The sequence below is a fragment of the Dermacentor variabilis genome, chromosome 4 (genome assembly GCF_050947875.1).
Source record: "Dermacentor variabilis isolate Ectoservices chromosome 4, ASM5094787v1, whole genome shotgun sequence".
Taxonomy (NCBI): domain Eukaryota; kingdom Metazoa; phylum Arthropoda; class Arachnida; order Ixodida; family Ixodidae; genus Dermacentor; species Dermacentor variabilis.
Window position 1 is genome coordinate 203,396,870 of NC_134571.1, and position 15,876 is coordinate 203,412,745.

General features: G+C 47.3%; 1 long non-coding RNA gene across 1 annotated transcript; it reads right to left on the reverse strand.

Annotated features, from left to right (window-relative positions):
• Nucleotides 1-909: 909 nt before the first annotated feature.
• On the reverse strand, nt 910-5,128 carry LOC142580060 (uncharacterized). The gene is made up of 2 exons (XR_012827553.1): nt 4,649-5,128; nt 910-990 (listed from the first exon to the last, which is right to left on the reverse strand). It is a non-coding gene; the product is annotated as an uncharacterized LOC142580060 (long non-coding RNA).
• Between the last annotated feature and the right edge of the window lie 10,748 nt (nt 5,129-15,876).

Sequence of the window (15,876 nt, forward strand, 5' to 3'; positions counted from 1 at the left end):
GATTCGCGCTTACTGAGCGCTTTCATTTCCGCGACGAAGTGTTTTCGGTTGGTATTGCCATCAGGAAGTAGATAATGAGGACTTCAATTTTGCTTAACTCTAAAACTGTCCTACAGGGGTATGCCACATGTAAATACTAAAACACTATGATCACACAATCCAACTTTGGTGCATAAACAAAGCGAAGCTTTCAGAGGGTTTATAAGAATGTTCTGGCTGTGTTTGCGCGCGTCTTTTTTTTTTCCAAGCTCACGCAAGGCCCGGAGCGCTTGATGCTGCTCTTCTACCATCGATTCCAATCTGTTTTTTTTTTCTGATTCATGCAGCCGCCGACGAACTGTTCATTCATCGTTGACTTTAGGCAACGCTTAGCTTCTCGTTTTGTTTCATGTGTCTGCTCACGCATAATGTCACGTTTTTGCGTATACATTCGTCTTGTCCGCTCTGCAAACCTCTTGCCCAGGTAATCGGGAGAAACTACGAAGCCCTTGGTAAGATTCTCACTGTCTTTAAAATTTTGTTCTATGTTATGTACCAAACCCATGATATATTTACGAGGCACGCCGTAGTGGGACATTCCGGATTAAGTGTGATCCCCTGGGGTTCTTTAACGGGAACAAAATGCTTGGTGCCCGATAGCTTTTTGCATTTCACGCCCATCGAAATGCGGTGGCCGGGGCCGGGACTCCGTCCCGCGACCTCGTGCTTAGCAGCGCAACGCTATGGCCGCTAAGCCACCACGGCCGGTCTGCAACTTTCTTTCGTTGTATACTACCACTGTGCCAGAATAAGCCCTATCCGCCAGTCACCTAGCTTTGATGACTGATACTAGTGAGAGTTGTGTTTGAAATTGGCAAGCTGTCTTTCTATTGAACAAAAACTGCAGGAATAACAGAGCCAGGCCAGCTCTTTCGTCACTTTACTAGTAGTTTATTGATGACTCGCGGTAACGTGCGCCGCGTTTTGCAGGCTTCAGCCAAACTTGATATCCTGTAAAGACAGAAAACAACGATGTTATTGCATTTTCCTAACGCCCACGTACAAACGATCAAGTTAAATCCTTTTGGCGTAGAGAAACTTGACAATCCCAAATTTTGGCATGCATATACTAATCAAGGAAAATATAATGGAATTACCTTATTTCATTACAGTTCAATGTGCAATTCACTTCTTACTGACAACTTATTTATTTATTATTTTCATTTATTTATTCATTTATTTATTCCCAGGGATGGGAGACTACATGAGGCATGGAATGAGTAACAAAACATCGATTCCAGAACATCCCTGAATTGATGTGCTTCGGAGTGGTGCATCGCGTTGGCAGGCAGGCCATACCACTCCCTTGCGGTTTTCACAAAACATGAGCGCAAATGGGAGGCAGTCTGCGCCCGGGGCAGACACATGGCTTTTATGTGGTTAACGCGGCTGGAATGGCGATGAGCTGGTAATATAGCTGAAATCTGAAGCGGCGAATGATGGAATTTGCGAAAGAAGACACGGTCTAGAAATATGACGTCGAGATTCTAGATTAGGAAGACCAGCACGAGTCTTTAGTTCAGAAACACTTGCACGAGAAGACTATTGAGAGTAAATAAATAGGGCTGCACGGTTTTGAAATAATTCAAGTGTTCGGCACGTTTGTGACCGGCCGTGGCGATGTACTGTCCTTGGCAATTTATGGATAAATCAAAGGGCGAGGTAAGAACCCCGGCAGCGGCGGCCGCATTCCAACTGCGCCGAAATGCAAAAGCGCCCGCGTATCACCCACTGGGTGCAAGTATGACATCCCTAGGTGGTCGAAATTGTATCGCTATTCTGCACTACGGCGTGCCTGCTAAACATGTCGTGGTTTGGGCACGTAAAAGTCAAGAATGTTTTAATAACACGCTAGTAGTGAGAATTTAATTTCACTGCGTACAAAATGAACTCGAAATATTGACACGTGTACTTCGAGAACATCCTGCTGCGACATGGTGCGCCAGAAGTCCTCATCACCGACAGAGGAACGGCTTTTACAGCAGAGCTCACCCAAGCCATTCTGCAGTACAGCCAGACGAGCCACAGGAGGACAACTGCCTACCATCCGCAGACGAATGGTCTCACGGAGCGCCTGAACAAGGCCCTCGCCGACATGCTAGCAATGTACGTCGACGTCGAGCACAAGACGTGGGACGCGGTCCTGCCGTATGTCACCTTCGCCTACAACACGGCGGTGCAAGAAACAACACAGATCACGCCATTCAAGTTGGCTTACGGCAGGAACCCGACGACGACGCTCGACGCCATGCTGCCGCACGTCACTGACGAGGAGAATCTTGACGTCGCTACCTATCTCCAGCGCGCCGAAGAAGCCCGACAGCTCGCCCGCCTACGGATCAAGACCCAGCAGCGTACCGACAGCCGACACTACAACCTCCGACGACGCTTCGTCGAGTACCAGCCCGGCGACCGTGTTTGGGTATGGACCCCGATACGCCGGCGAGGACTCAGTGGGAAGCTACCAATGGTAGGCAGTCTACCGGATGGTAGGCAGTTGTCCTCCTGTGGCTCGTCTGGCTGTACTGCAGAATGGCTTGGGTGAGCTCTGCTGTAAAAGCCGTTCCTCTGTCGGTGATGAGGACTTCTGGCGCACCATGTCGCAGCAGGATGTTCTCGACGAAAAATTTCGCCACTTCGGCTGCGCTGCCTGTTGGTAGAGCTTTGGTTTCAGCAAAGCGGGTGAGATCTGTTAGTGCCCACAGAAGCGCTCGAAATCGATATATGTGTTACTTCCAGACTTTCTTCAAGAACGGAATTGTGCGCTTAGTTTATATTCCCAATAAATGGAGGGCATGTAGAGCAGGATGTGCGAGAAGGAATGAAGTGCATGAAATAATAAAATCCTAAATGTGAATGGTTTAGTCTTCCTTTTTCCTCCTTCGAGGCGTTATGTGAAACGCTCACATAGTATCCCCCCTGTTCTGGGTGAAGCAAATGTGAATAAATTTTGCACTTCAAGAGGATGTTACGGGTAAGGTGTCACGTAGTAGGTGTCGTCTACCGAGATCTTGAATTGTGCACGCCAAGTCAGCCGTTCTAGAACAAAAACTGCTAAATGATCGCTTTCGTTTTCAGTCTAAAGGCGTCACACAAAGTGCATGCGTTGGATTCTTCAAGTAACTACACGTGGCGCCGACACTCGATTTCCATGTAGCTGCCGGACACGTGTCCGTTATGTACGAGAAAAGCTTGAACCGTGCAGGATAATTACAGCCTTTGTAGAAAACGGCATCTTCAAATTATGCATGACGCTAGAAGCTTGCTTTAAGACCGACCTGCGTAGTTTGTGAGATGCGCGCGCCGAGGTTGCTTAGTGGCTACGGTTTTGGGCGGCTAAGCACGAGGTCGCGGGATCGAATCCCGGTCACGTCGTCCCAATTTTGATGGGGAAGAAATTCGAAAACACCCCTGTACTTCGATTTGGACGTACGTTAAAGAACCCCAGACGTTCGAAATTTCAGGGGTCCCCCAGTACGGCGTGCCACGTAATCGGATCGCGGTTATGGCACGTGAAACCCATAATTAAGTTTGTCCGATGCGGTAAAAGAAGTGAACGTGCTATACGTTTAATGTCGAGAGATTAAGGGCAAGCTACTTCGAGCTTGCAGAAGCATCTGTAAAAACGGGTTTACAATGAAATTACTTAGAGAAGTACTACAAAGCGTTATACAGTGCGTTAACGCATATCCTTTCCCGATCTTCCTAGAAACATAATTCGGCAGCGAGTTCGAATTTCGCCTAAATAAGAACCATGCCAGTGTAACTTATGACGAAAGTTTAGATTTTCTTTGTCAATTATTGGATGTGCAGGTATCTTATTTATATACGTTTTCACTTTATCTGCCATACGAATAAGATGCGCGTAGGTTTCGGCGTTATCTTCGGTGAATTGATCTTTTTTAATCCTTACATGTTGTCCTGCGCCAAGTAAAGATTGAGTAAGACGCCATACCTTTTTCATTCGCAGAAACAGTGTTAAACGGCAAATTTTCAAAGATCATTTCCAGTTTACTGCCTTGTACTGCTGTTCGCTAACTAAAAACGTTCATCTACTGACAACAGTTCTTTAAAGGCGGTCTCTCCAAAAAAGAAGCGTTAGCACAAACTGTTTCCAAGCACTCCTCCAAATATTCCTTGTATTCTCTAGAAATTCCAAGTATTCCTCAGGGTTCCCCGGCGCCCAACACCAAATGGCCAATACGAAATATATCCTTGCGCTCAACCGCCTTTATTATTGCCGAACGGTAGTAGATTAGATGAGGTTGGGGTGGTAGATGCGAATCCGTTAAATGGGAGCAATACTTTTTTCTGCTTGTCTGTGGACGAGAGTAGTTTGGTTGGAGAATACCTCTCTCGCCAGTGCGCAACATATTTTTAGAAAGTATTCTCAGCTTTACTCCGAACTGGGAAAACGGACGAATTTATTTTGAGAAAGATTCCCATTCATGGTTCTGAACAATGAAAATAAAAATCGAAGTTCCATTGGAAACTGATGTTTAGATAAATTATGATATTTCTCCATTCTTTCCTGAAGCACAAGTGCATGGAGCCTGTCGGAGAGACTGGCGCGTGGATAAATATGTTAATTTCCTTGTCTTGCACTCACATTATGTAGTCCCTTGTATGGTCGCCGGTTCGGCACCCTGAGGTCCGAGGACACCACCGATGAGGCAGCCTCAGTTGTATTTTGGTCCTCCGCCTCCACCACGTCCAGTGTTGCCTTCTTGCGCCTGGACAATAAGTAGTATTCCTGCCAGTATGGCGGCGAACAAGAACAGATTCATGGTGACGACGGAAACTGTCTGCATCGCAGTGCCGTCGTAGTTAGGAGATTGCTGGCCGAAATTGGTGCTGTACAGGGATCTGAGTTGAATAAATGAGACGGAGCCTACAGACACGGTCTCTTCAACCGGCCGACAATGCTAATAATCGCCCGGAATCTCAGCAACAGACGTCGATGTTTCCTTTAGTCGTGTGTGTGAGAGAGACAGAGGTGTTCGAGAGAGAAAAGGGCACTATACTTCCCAGGAGCGAGAGCGGCTAAGCGGCTGAAAATAGAGGTGAGTGGTAGCTATCACCGACTGTACCTCTTTCCCTCCCTAAACAACGAATAGCGATAAAAGGAACTCGCCTACTCATTAGAAGCTTGACATGACACTCCGCGAGAAGGCTAGCACGTGCACACTTCTGAGTCATTCAAGTGGAGAGGGTGACACATTTGCCTTTGTGTCAGGGTTCACGGCAGCTGTGCATTCATCTTCGACTGAAAGCGCACATACCTAGTTTTCCCAGGACACGGTGCCGTGACAAATAATGCAAACACCGTCAATGCAGTTCCCATCCGCTTCCTGTCGTCTTTTATTTCATATTGTGGCTGACAGTTGAGAGCAAACTCCACAGCTAGGTAGTTGCCATAAAAAGAGCAGTTACTCTTTCATCTGAAAAGGACAACTCGCGCTTTATTATCCGCGCGCAGACACAGACACCCCAGCCTGTTAAGAGTGTACTCGCGCGTTTTCATACTCCAAACCGGCGTTGACCGAGCATGCACACTTTGGTTTTCACAACAAGCAGGAAAAAAGGGTCGCGTCGTGCCACAGTAGCTGGAAAGACTGGCGTTGTTTCTTTCGTAGCCTCGTTGCAGCTGGCTTCCCCGTTGTTCAGACGTACAAGTCGCGCGCCATAACAGACTCCGTGCGTAGCGCCCATTGATCTCGAAACACAAAATGAACATACTTGGCATGCGGCTGTTTCGCTGTGCCACTGGCTATCTGAGATTAATGTGTCAGCAACGGGAAATGTGTTCCGCTGTCTCGGCACAGGCATTACGAATGAAGGCCCGGTTGAATTTTTTTGTGTGTGATTATATCGGTGCCCGATTTCCGGCACACGCGTTTTGCAAAATGAGCTCAGTGTATTCTTGCTCTTGCAGCCAGTCGATGGCACAAGTGGCCACGCAGTCGCGCACAAGGGTAGGATACGCTCCGCTCATGTCAAGAGCGTGACGGCCTTGAGCTATCCTTCACTCGAAGGAAAAGGTTTTGTTTACTGCTCTTGAACATCCTGCAAGTGGTATCTCTAATGTGCTTTCACAGATGCGCGGAGACCAACAGCATTAGGCGTAAAGCACGAAAACATTTCATATGTGAGTGAGGAAAAAGTGACTTACAAAGGAACAAGCAACTTCAGTCGCTGTTATGCTGTCAATCTAGAGAAACGCCACAAGAATTCCCTAGTAAAAAGCACTTGCAAAGGTACAGCATTTTAAATATATGAATATATGAGCCATTGAGGCCATACCGAGAAAATAGTGACGTTAGACATAAGGAAAAAATATGGAATACTAATGCACTTAGTGTAGTAAAGTACAAATAACAAGAAAACCCTAAACAGATTAAACCCTAAACACCCGATTGTGCTTTGAGTAACTACAAACTGAGGACGAGTAAGCCTAGGTGACCGAAGATGCGTCTCATATTGTTACTAGAAAGTTTACGCCGCCTCAGCTATCCCGATGAGGCGCATAGTTCCAGGATACCAGTTGGACAGCTTTAATCACAGATCCATACAGTTTGAGTGTAGTCGACGTTCAAACGACGCTGGTCCATAGCATTCACGGGCAGTGCATTTCATCTTCGTCTCGCTTTCCCTTAATATCATAGCAACAGTTTGGTTTATAACCTTTCCACGTACGCGTTTTTCACTAACCTGTGCGCTTCATTCACGAGGCTGTTGTTGAATTTGCGACAACGTTTCAGATCGTCTATTTTCTTCTTTCTTTTCCACCATTTCATGCGGCTTTTATTTGCTTCTTTTATGATAGTTCCCCTCAACTTTTTCTTGAATATCACACATGCAGCCGGAGTGGGCACTTGGTCGTGGTGCGCGTTATTTGATATAGGGAACAGAAAACTGGACAGGTAGAGAGGACCGGAAGAGAGGACAAAGCAGGACGTAAGAAACGTTTTACAGGATGAAGAATGTGGTTAACAATGTTTAAATCGATATGTCGACTAAAGAAATCACTTTTCGCTTGTGCTGTCTCCTTGGCGATGTGATTATTAACTCAGCTAGCATAGCGGCACAGTTTAGTTCGTGTAGATTAGATGGGTGAAAGCCACGAATTTTCTAGAAAGTCAATATTTCATGAGCTGTCTACCGGGCACAAGATGAGTCGCGTAACCCCACGTGTGCCTCAGTGCTGTAGCAGCACAAGAATATATTAGCTCTGAGCATCGGAGGATTAAGGGACATCCTGTCTGGGCCAAGTGGTTTAATTTGAGCGAAGGCCAAGGGGTTCTCAACAGTCCAGAGACTAACAAGAATAGTACAGAGCCTAGATATGTGCGGTCGTCTAGGTTCCCTAGCCCAGAGAGCCCTAGTGGCAGAAGTTGAAGACGCGGACCGAAATGCCTTACGTGCATATACGAGTATAACATTGTGTTCCTCTGTCGCAAAATTCATGACTGCTGCCTACAAATGGTAGATCACCTCCAAGCACATAGAAACATGGAATATTCCTGTTATTTATTCACGTTCTGTTATTCCTCTGTACTATACCATGTACTAGATTTTCCATTTGTTTTCACCTAGTCATGATATTTCTTGAAAGGGTGTACACAGCGCCTCATTCTATTCTGATTGTTCTCTGTTGCACAACGAGAACGTGTTTGTCCAGTTCTTTTGTACATGCCGCTTGACAGAATACATCAACAAGCGCGATCGGAACGGCAGGATACCCGACGAATAGAAGAGGTCCCACGTGATCCTTATCCCCAAGCCGGATAAATCCTAAGAAATACAGAACATGCGGCCGATCTCTCTCACTACCTGTGTTGGTAAAGTGATGGAGCAAGCTTGCCTGAGTGGAGTTAACGGCTACCTGGAGTCAAACGACCTGTACCACAGCAACACGATTTGCTTGAGAAGAGGGCTCTCTACCCAAGGCGCCATGATACAACTCAAGGAGCAAGTCATAGACACCACGGGGCGAGGCTTGAGGGCAATACTTAGACTTGACCTAAAGAAGGCCTTCGACAGGGTCAAGCACACGGCCATTCTCGACAGAATCGCGCAAGACGGCCTGGGCGAACGAACCTATTGTTATACCCGAAATTTCCTTACGGTTAGAACAGCCAGAATGAGACTGGACGAGGAAGAGAGTATCCATGTGGACATGGGCAGCGCTGGCACACCGCAAAGGTCCGTCGTGCCCCCGGTGCTCTTCAGCCTCGTCATGATCGGACTATCGGAAAAATTGGAGCGAATAGAAGTCATTAATCACACCGTTTGTGCAGACGACATTACGATTTGGACCACGAAGGACGCAAGCAAGGGTGATAGGGAGAACAGACTTCAAGGGGCGGTGGAGGCAATCTAAAATTATCTGGAGGGCACCAGACTACAATGCACGCAGGAGAAATCGGAACTGCTGCTCTCCCGCCCCAGGAGGCTCGGCAAACCGTCCAGAGACGTAGCGCAACTGCAGAAAAAGGAATCAGATTAACCACGAGAAAAGGCATGGAGATACCCATAGTCCAAAAGATTAGAGTCTTGGGTCTCTGGATCGAAGCCAGGGGAACAAACACGGCAACTATGATACGCCTGGAAAAGGAAATCACGGCCGCCGTTCGGCTGATACAGAGAGTCTCCAACAACAGGAGGGGCATTAAAGAAAGAAACGTCGTACGGCTCGTTCAGGCCTTCGCGATCAGCCACGTCGCATACGTGGCGGTGTTCGTCCACTGGAACAAGGCTCAAGAATACAAAATCGACGCGCTCATTAGAAAGGCGTATAGCACAGCACTGGGTCCCCCCAATACACAAGAAACGAAAAGTTACTACAACTCGAGGTACATAACACGTTGGAGGAAATCGCAGAAGCACAGAGGATAGCGCAACTCGAAAGAATCTCCGGAACCAAGGCGGGCAGAGAAATTATGGAAAAGATCGGCATGAACCACCACGGAATGAATGGCCCCAAGACGCAGATTCACCCAGACGTCCGAGACGCAATAAACACGGAAAATATCCCGAAGAATACGCACCCCGTACACAATGTCGAGAGAACAAAATGACGCACGAAAACGATTCTGAAAAACCACGACGCTCGGGAAGGAGTGCTCTTCGTAGACGCCACACGGTACCCCCGGAACCGGGACGACAATGGCGGTGTCGGCGCTGGCAAAGGTAACTCCTTCTTCTCAGAGGCGGTCGTATGCACGAAAGGAAAGACCGTGACTGCGGGCTCCGTAAGGACCAGATCGTCGGAGGCAACGGAAGAAATGGCAACCGCATTGGCTATAATCAACGGTCGGCAACAAGACAGAACAATAATCAGCGACTCCAATACGGCTATTAAGAACTACACAAAGGGCTGGGTCTCCATCGAGGCGGCCAAAATCCTGAACCGCAAAGCAGTAGACTTCAAGAACGGCCAAATCACACCCAAATACCTCAAATGGAATCCGGCACATATGGGAGAAGCAACCACGAATACGCCTCCCAAACTCAACGAGAAGGCCCAACGAGCCGCGCGAGAACTGACCCACCGCGGCTCAGACAGTGACGGCCCAACAGCCCGCAACCCCTGGGGAAGGGGCAAGGACTGCGGCGGAGGCGATAGGGAACACGGAGGAGGCGACGACGACGAAGAAGCGATAAAAGACGACAGGGACAGACTGGTCACGTACCACGACATACTGACACACCACACGAAACAAAGAGAAGCATACCCACAACCCCACGACATACTGACACACTACACGACACAAAGAGAAGCATACCCACAACCCCACAAAGAACTCGACAGGTCTCAAGAAACAGATTGGAGAAGGTTGCAAACCAGAACGTTTCGAATTCCAATACACTTAAACAGAGTAAATTCAACACAATACCCAGATGCGAGCTGCAAGCTCTGCAAGCACGAACACGCACACATCACACATATTTTATGGAAATGCACAGAGATCAGATCAATATATGTAGAGGACCACGTAGAACCGGACCTTCTCGAGGAGCGATGGCTAAGCGCTCTTACTCGCTCGGAACTACACGATCAACTATGGGCTATCCAGTGGGCCCGGGCAGCGGTGCAAAGGCTATGCCTCACCGCACATAGTGCCCGGGTGGCCTGAGCCTGGGTTGGCAACCTCGCTGGTCCTTTTCCCATTAAAGTTTCTTCCGTCCGTCCGTCCGTTCTTTGGTTTTATTGCGTTTAGCACTCTTTGGTGCACTTCAGCAATCGTGAGCCTATCTATCTATCTATCTATCTATCTATCTATCTATCTATCTATCTATCTATCTATCTATCTATCTATCTATCTATCTATCTATCTATCTATCTATCTATCTATCTATCTATCTATCTGTCTGTCTGTCTGTCTATCTATCTATCTATCTATCTATCTATCTATCTATCTATCTATCTATCTATCTATCTATCTATTGAGCCATTAGGCATGTGTTAATGGTCCTGAAGCCCACATGGTCGTTGTATTGTCATGATGCCAACTTCGTCTGCAGGCTCTGGTGACGTCGTCGTCGTCACGCATTTGTTCTAATACACCACTCATGCATCCCTTGTTAAACTTTCGTCGTGATGCCGTTGTGGTCGTTCCATCGTCGTCCCTCTCCTGCTTCGTCATCCAGTTCTCGTCACACATATGTCATCGTCCCACCACCATCACCATACAATTGTCGTCATGCCATGGTCGTCATACTCCCGTGATAATTTTGTTGTGCTTACACCATCTTCATACTGCCGTCGTCATTGCGTCGTTTTCATGCATTGTCATGATGCCATCATGGTCATTCCGTCATCATTCAACTCGATCACCAGTCCGTCGTTGTCACACGGTCACCGTCACACAGTAATCGTTATAACAATGTCGTCGTCTCGCCGTAATCTCACTATAGTCATCACTTCATGAACGTCATTCTATTGGGGCCATGCCATCATCGCCATACCACCTTAGTCATTCCATCGACGTCTATTCTCCATGCAATTATATCGTAGTCAAGCTAGCATCCTTCATTGTGCATTATGCCGCCATTGTTACGCCATCGTTGTCTGCACTTGTTGTCATATTGTCATCATGATTCTGTAGTGGTCGTTGCATCATCGTCATTACAGCTTTGCCATTGGCTTATCGTCACACAATTGCCGTCATACAGCCTTCGTGATACAGTTGACGTCCCGCCATCGTCGTCATACATTTGTCGACGACCCATTGTCATAACGCCATCGTCGTGAACGTGTCGTCATTATAACATCGTCATCATTTCAGTATCATCTCATTATCGTCATGCCATCGCACTCACGACCTTAATTCATCCTTGCATCGACGTGATTCTTTCTTCATCATCCCATCGTTGTCGTCAAACAGTCATCGTCATACCGTTAGGCTATGTCAATCATTCGTGTTTGTCAAACGTACGTTGTTGTTATGCCATTTTGGTCGCTCCCCTGTGGTCGCTCTTACTTCGCCACCTGACTTTCGTCATACCGTCGTCGTGTCATTGTCCTCATGTCATCACCATTGTCCTCATGTCATGACCGTACCGTCATTATACCATCGCGAAGTTTTTAGAGTCGTCATGCCTTCGTCGTCGTACTGTCATCTTCGTTCCATCGACTAATTCCTTCTTGAACAATGCGTCGTGGTCATGCCGTCATGCTCATGGCAGATCTTGCATTTGAGTGTCTTAGCAGAATAGGCCGATACCGAAAATAGTATATGTCGCTTATATCTAACGTTCTGACTTGTCGGAGTTTGGGCAAAATCGGAGGCTGTTTTTTTAAGCATATCTTGTTAAATAAATTTTCAGTTTATTGTTGCGTTTGAACTTAACATACGGTAAAATGCCCAAAAATTTGAGATTTGGGGAGATTTCTTTATTTCTTCGATAATTTAGGCATCAGTTCTCTAATACAAGAACACAATGTCCATATTAAAAAGCCTCATTCAGCAACTGCTACAAAATTAGTCGTCACTCGTTACAACTTGTAATATACAAGCATGCTTTACAATATCTGCAAATACAACGGTGGCGCACTCCTTCTTGTTCATGATACGGAACATCAAGGAGGCCCTTTCGACGTTCACACTAGATATCGCGAAGGCTAGGAGAGACATTGCACAACCCGCCGTGGTTGCTCAGTGCCTATGGTGTTGCGCTGCTGAGCACGAGTTCGCGAGATCGAATCCCGGCTACGGTGGGCGCATTTCGATGGGGGCGAAATGCGAAAAACACCAGTGGGCTTAGATTGAAGTGCACGTCAAAGACCCCAGGTGGTCTGAATTTCCGGAGTCCTCCACTACAGCGTGCCTCATAATCAGAACGTGCCTTTGGCACGTAAAACCCTATAATTTAGAGACAGTGCACAATCTGAGAGGAGATCGAGGCTAGTCGTACGCATGCATGCGTCAGAACACCATCGCCTGAAAATTTTCTTTCACATAATATATGCCTGATAGTCCGAAAATCGACGTCACAAGGCATCTGTCAGATGCCGGCCCTTCTCCTAATAACGCATTAAAGGGCACTAAAAAACTGTTGGATAATGGATGGTGTAAATGTAGGTATGATAGATTCAATGAAGAAATGTAAAAGTCAAATTTACTATAAACTCAGAGAAAAGCAAGCTCTACTTCAGTTTCATCAATTGTATCCTTGGAGAGCGAATATTAGGTTGAGATAGTTACACAATTAGAAAGATAAACATAAACAGCAAACTTGGTGGCACAAACCACCACCCCGCATTAATCCAGGAGAGGTCTGCGCGTGTTCACGGTGTCTTTCATGGAGGAAGGAAAAACTCTGGAGGACGCTCAAGCTTCGCCTTTAAAGAGCCCCTCACTAGGTCCGGCCATTTTGAGCTGACAAGCGCAGAGCGTACATTGCGCGATAACGATCATGTCTGCAAAGTATTACATCGCTACGCGCCACGGAAAGATCTGAAATTTCAGACCTAATACCGTTTTTCCTTCTCCTCACGGCCGCCGCGCTCCAAGCCGGGGGATGACGTTCCTGCGCCTGCGTACTGGTGCCCGCAGTATGACGTCGCTCATGGTGACTCGTGACTTCGAGAATTATTCAAGACATTTACCTGTGCGATCAGTTGCTTGAATTGACGAATAAAGTTTAAAGAAATAATAAAACACGCAGGCGGAGTGTCCGCGCGTGTTTTGTTTCAGTTCCCACCAAGGCAAGACAAATCTACTTCCACTTCGTCTGCTTGTTCACAGGGTCGTGCGGTCACGTGCACGGGTACCGAAACTATGCCGTTTTCTACCACGTTCCAATGCGTGATCGTGCTCTGCGATCCGCTTGTTCTGCCTCAGTCTTCGGGCAGCACTGAATTATAGAGCTAGTCATGTTTCCTTGTGCACAGCACGCAAAATCATGCACTGCACGAACTCTGGGGCGACGCCGTCAGCGGAAGTGCGTAGCGCCAAAAAGAAAAAGAGCGAGACGAAAAAAAATGAAGGCGGGGCCTGTGACGTATGCCTCACACGATCCTCGAGGTCCGGAATGGGAGAACGCAGGCAAGGAATTTCGCTTGCGGAGGCTAGGCGGGGCGAGTGGAGAGAGCGTCTTGCTTGGCAGTGGAGCCCGCCTGCTGAAATCATCGGTACGCAGCAGTGAAATATTTCTATCTCGGCTATTAATGGAGCCGATTTGAAAACGTTTCGCGGCAGAACGCCCCCTAGAGGACGCATAACAACTGCCTGCGTATAAACAAAATTTGCTATGGGGCCTGGTGAGGGGCCCTTTAAGAGTGCAACGCGCCCTCCTATGCCCGGACTCGTTATCAATCTTTTGAATCATACATACAGGCGTACGCTATCTTCTTCATTGAGTAAAGAGGGTTAAAGACCGACAAAAAGCTGCAGCTCAGAAGCTTGATCTTGTGTGTTCTACCGGCAGTCACGGACAAGATGGCTAGAGCGTTGCATAAAGCCGGTTGCCTATAGTCAGCTTCGCCTCAATACGCTGGTGTCAGGCGACCAAGCGTAGGCAATGTACTGCGGCAAAATATGCCAAGAGTAGAAACGGGCCACTGTCACAGGATATAGTGTGATACACGCGCGATCTCGCCGCCACGTCTCCTCTCATAGTACAAACACAAAGAGTCCTAACGAGTGTACTGGCAGACCTTCTGCGCTATTTCACACGTGGTTGTGGCGATGTCAGCCATTGTTTTTCCCACATAGAGCGCCCCATATACGAGACATATCGTAAGGGCAGGGATTAGTAACATGCGTTCCTCAACAAATTATACATGCGCACACACACCTCCGAATCGCTACAAATGTGCAGCACGTAGCCATATCAGTGTTACTGTGCAGCTTTCACAAGGGTCTACGGCTATGGAATTGCCTGACGATGTTAATTTTCCTTTAGCATACTGGGCACGAAATGCATTTCATTTCATCGAAGGGTTTCTGTATTCATGGGCACAGCGTAGTGCTTCGCCAGGGTAGCTGTACAGGTCTCGCAACACTCTACAGCTCCTAAATTGCATGGCGACGTCACATTCCTTACTTTCACATATAGAGTACAAGACGTTCCGTTCTTACGAAGCCCCTGAAGTGCATTAAGAAGTAATGCATCGGCACGGCGCAATTGTTTGTCGCTGCTCCTGTGCAGCAGTCACAATGGTATACGGCTATTAAATTGGATGGCGCGGTTTAGTTTCCTTAATTTCACGTACAAAGTACAAAGAGTTCCACTCAAACAGTTTCCGTTCCCGCACGATCCTCCTGAAGTGAGTGATACGCTCAACGACACTCATGGACGATACATCGGCACGATGTAATGCTTTGGACTTAAAGTCATCCGAGAAGACATCTCACTTCCAAACGTATCCCCCTGCGACTATCAGAATATGGTGGTGGTGGTGAATTGTAGCAACAGGCGGTTTCAGCCTCGCGATCAAGGCCGGCAATTGCTCTGCCCGAGCGTCTCTTACAATACCGCTGAAGGGTTTCCCCATATGTCCATCAAACCAGTCTCTCTGATGAATTAGATAAGGAGACGTGAAGTTTCTTTGCGGGCTATAACTGATCCATCGGGAAATATAAGGTGTTATAGGCACGCATGCGGAAGGTCCTTTGTTTTTGCAGATTATTCAGGAGAGCGTTCCATTCATCTTGGAATTTCTGGCAGGACCACAAAAGTGCTCAATGTCTCCTGTCTCGTTGCTTGCCGTACAGTTAGGTGAATTTATTCACCTCATCTTAAATAAGCATGCCGGTGTATTAGCAGATCCTGTTCTTATACGATATAGAAGTGAGGCTTTCTCTCAGTGCAATCTCTTGGTTACGCAGGGCATATGCGGTCGATACCAAAGCGACGCAAAGTGATTTCGAATGTCCGATTTTTGCACTTGATTGTTCTTTGGAGCCTTGACTTTGGGAGTATGATAGAGCACTGCGTATGCAAGCGCATCAGCTTTTTCGCTGCCAGAGATACCAATGTGGGAGGGAATCCACTGAAACTTTATTGAGAAGCCTTCGTTGTTGAGTTCTTTCACGATGGCTAGTGATTTGCGTTGGAACTTGAGGGATGGCAGACCACGGTATAGTTGTTGTAACAAGGCCTTTGGGTCCGTAAGGACAACCACAATCTGCGGAGGCAAAGTCTTTAGTTTGCGCAGAGCAGAAGCTATTGCTACGCCTTCCACAACTGCCGACGAGGCTATATAGTCCAGACGGCCCGACCACGTATATCTTAGATAGGGAATATAGAATGCAGCTGCGCAGCAGTTTTCCTCTGCTTTTACAGAGCCATCTGTGTATACTTGTAGGTGATTCGGGTGAGTCGTGT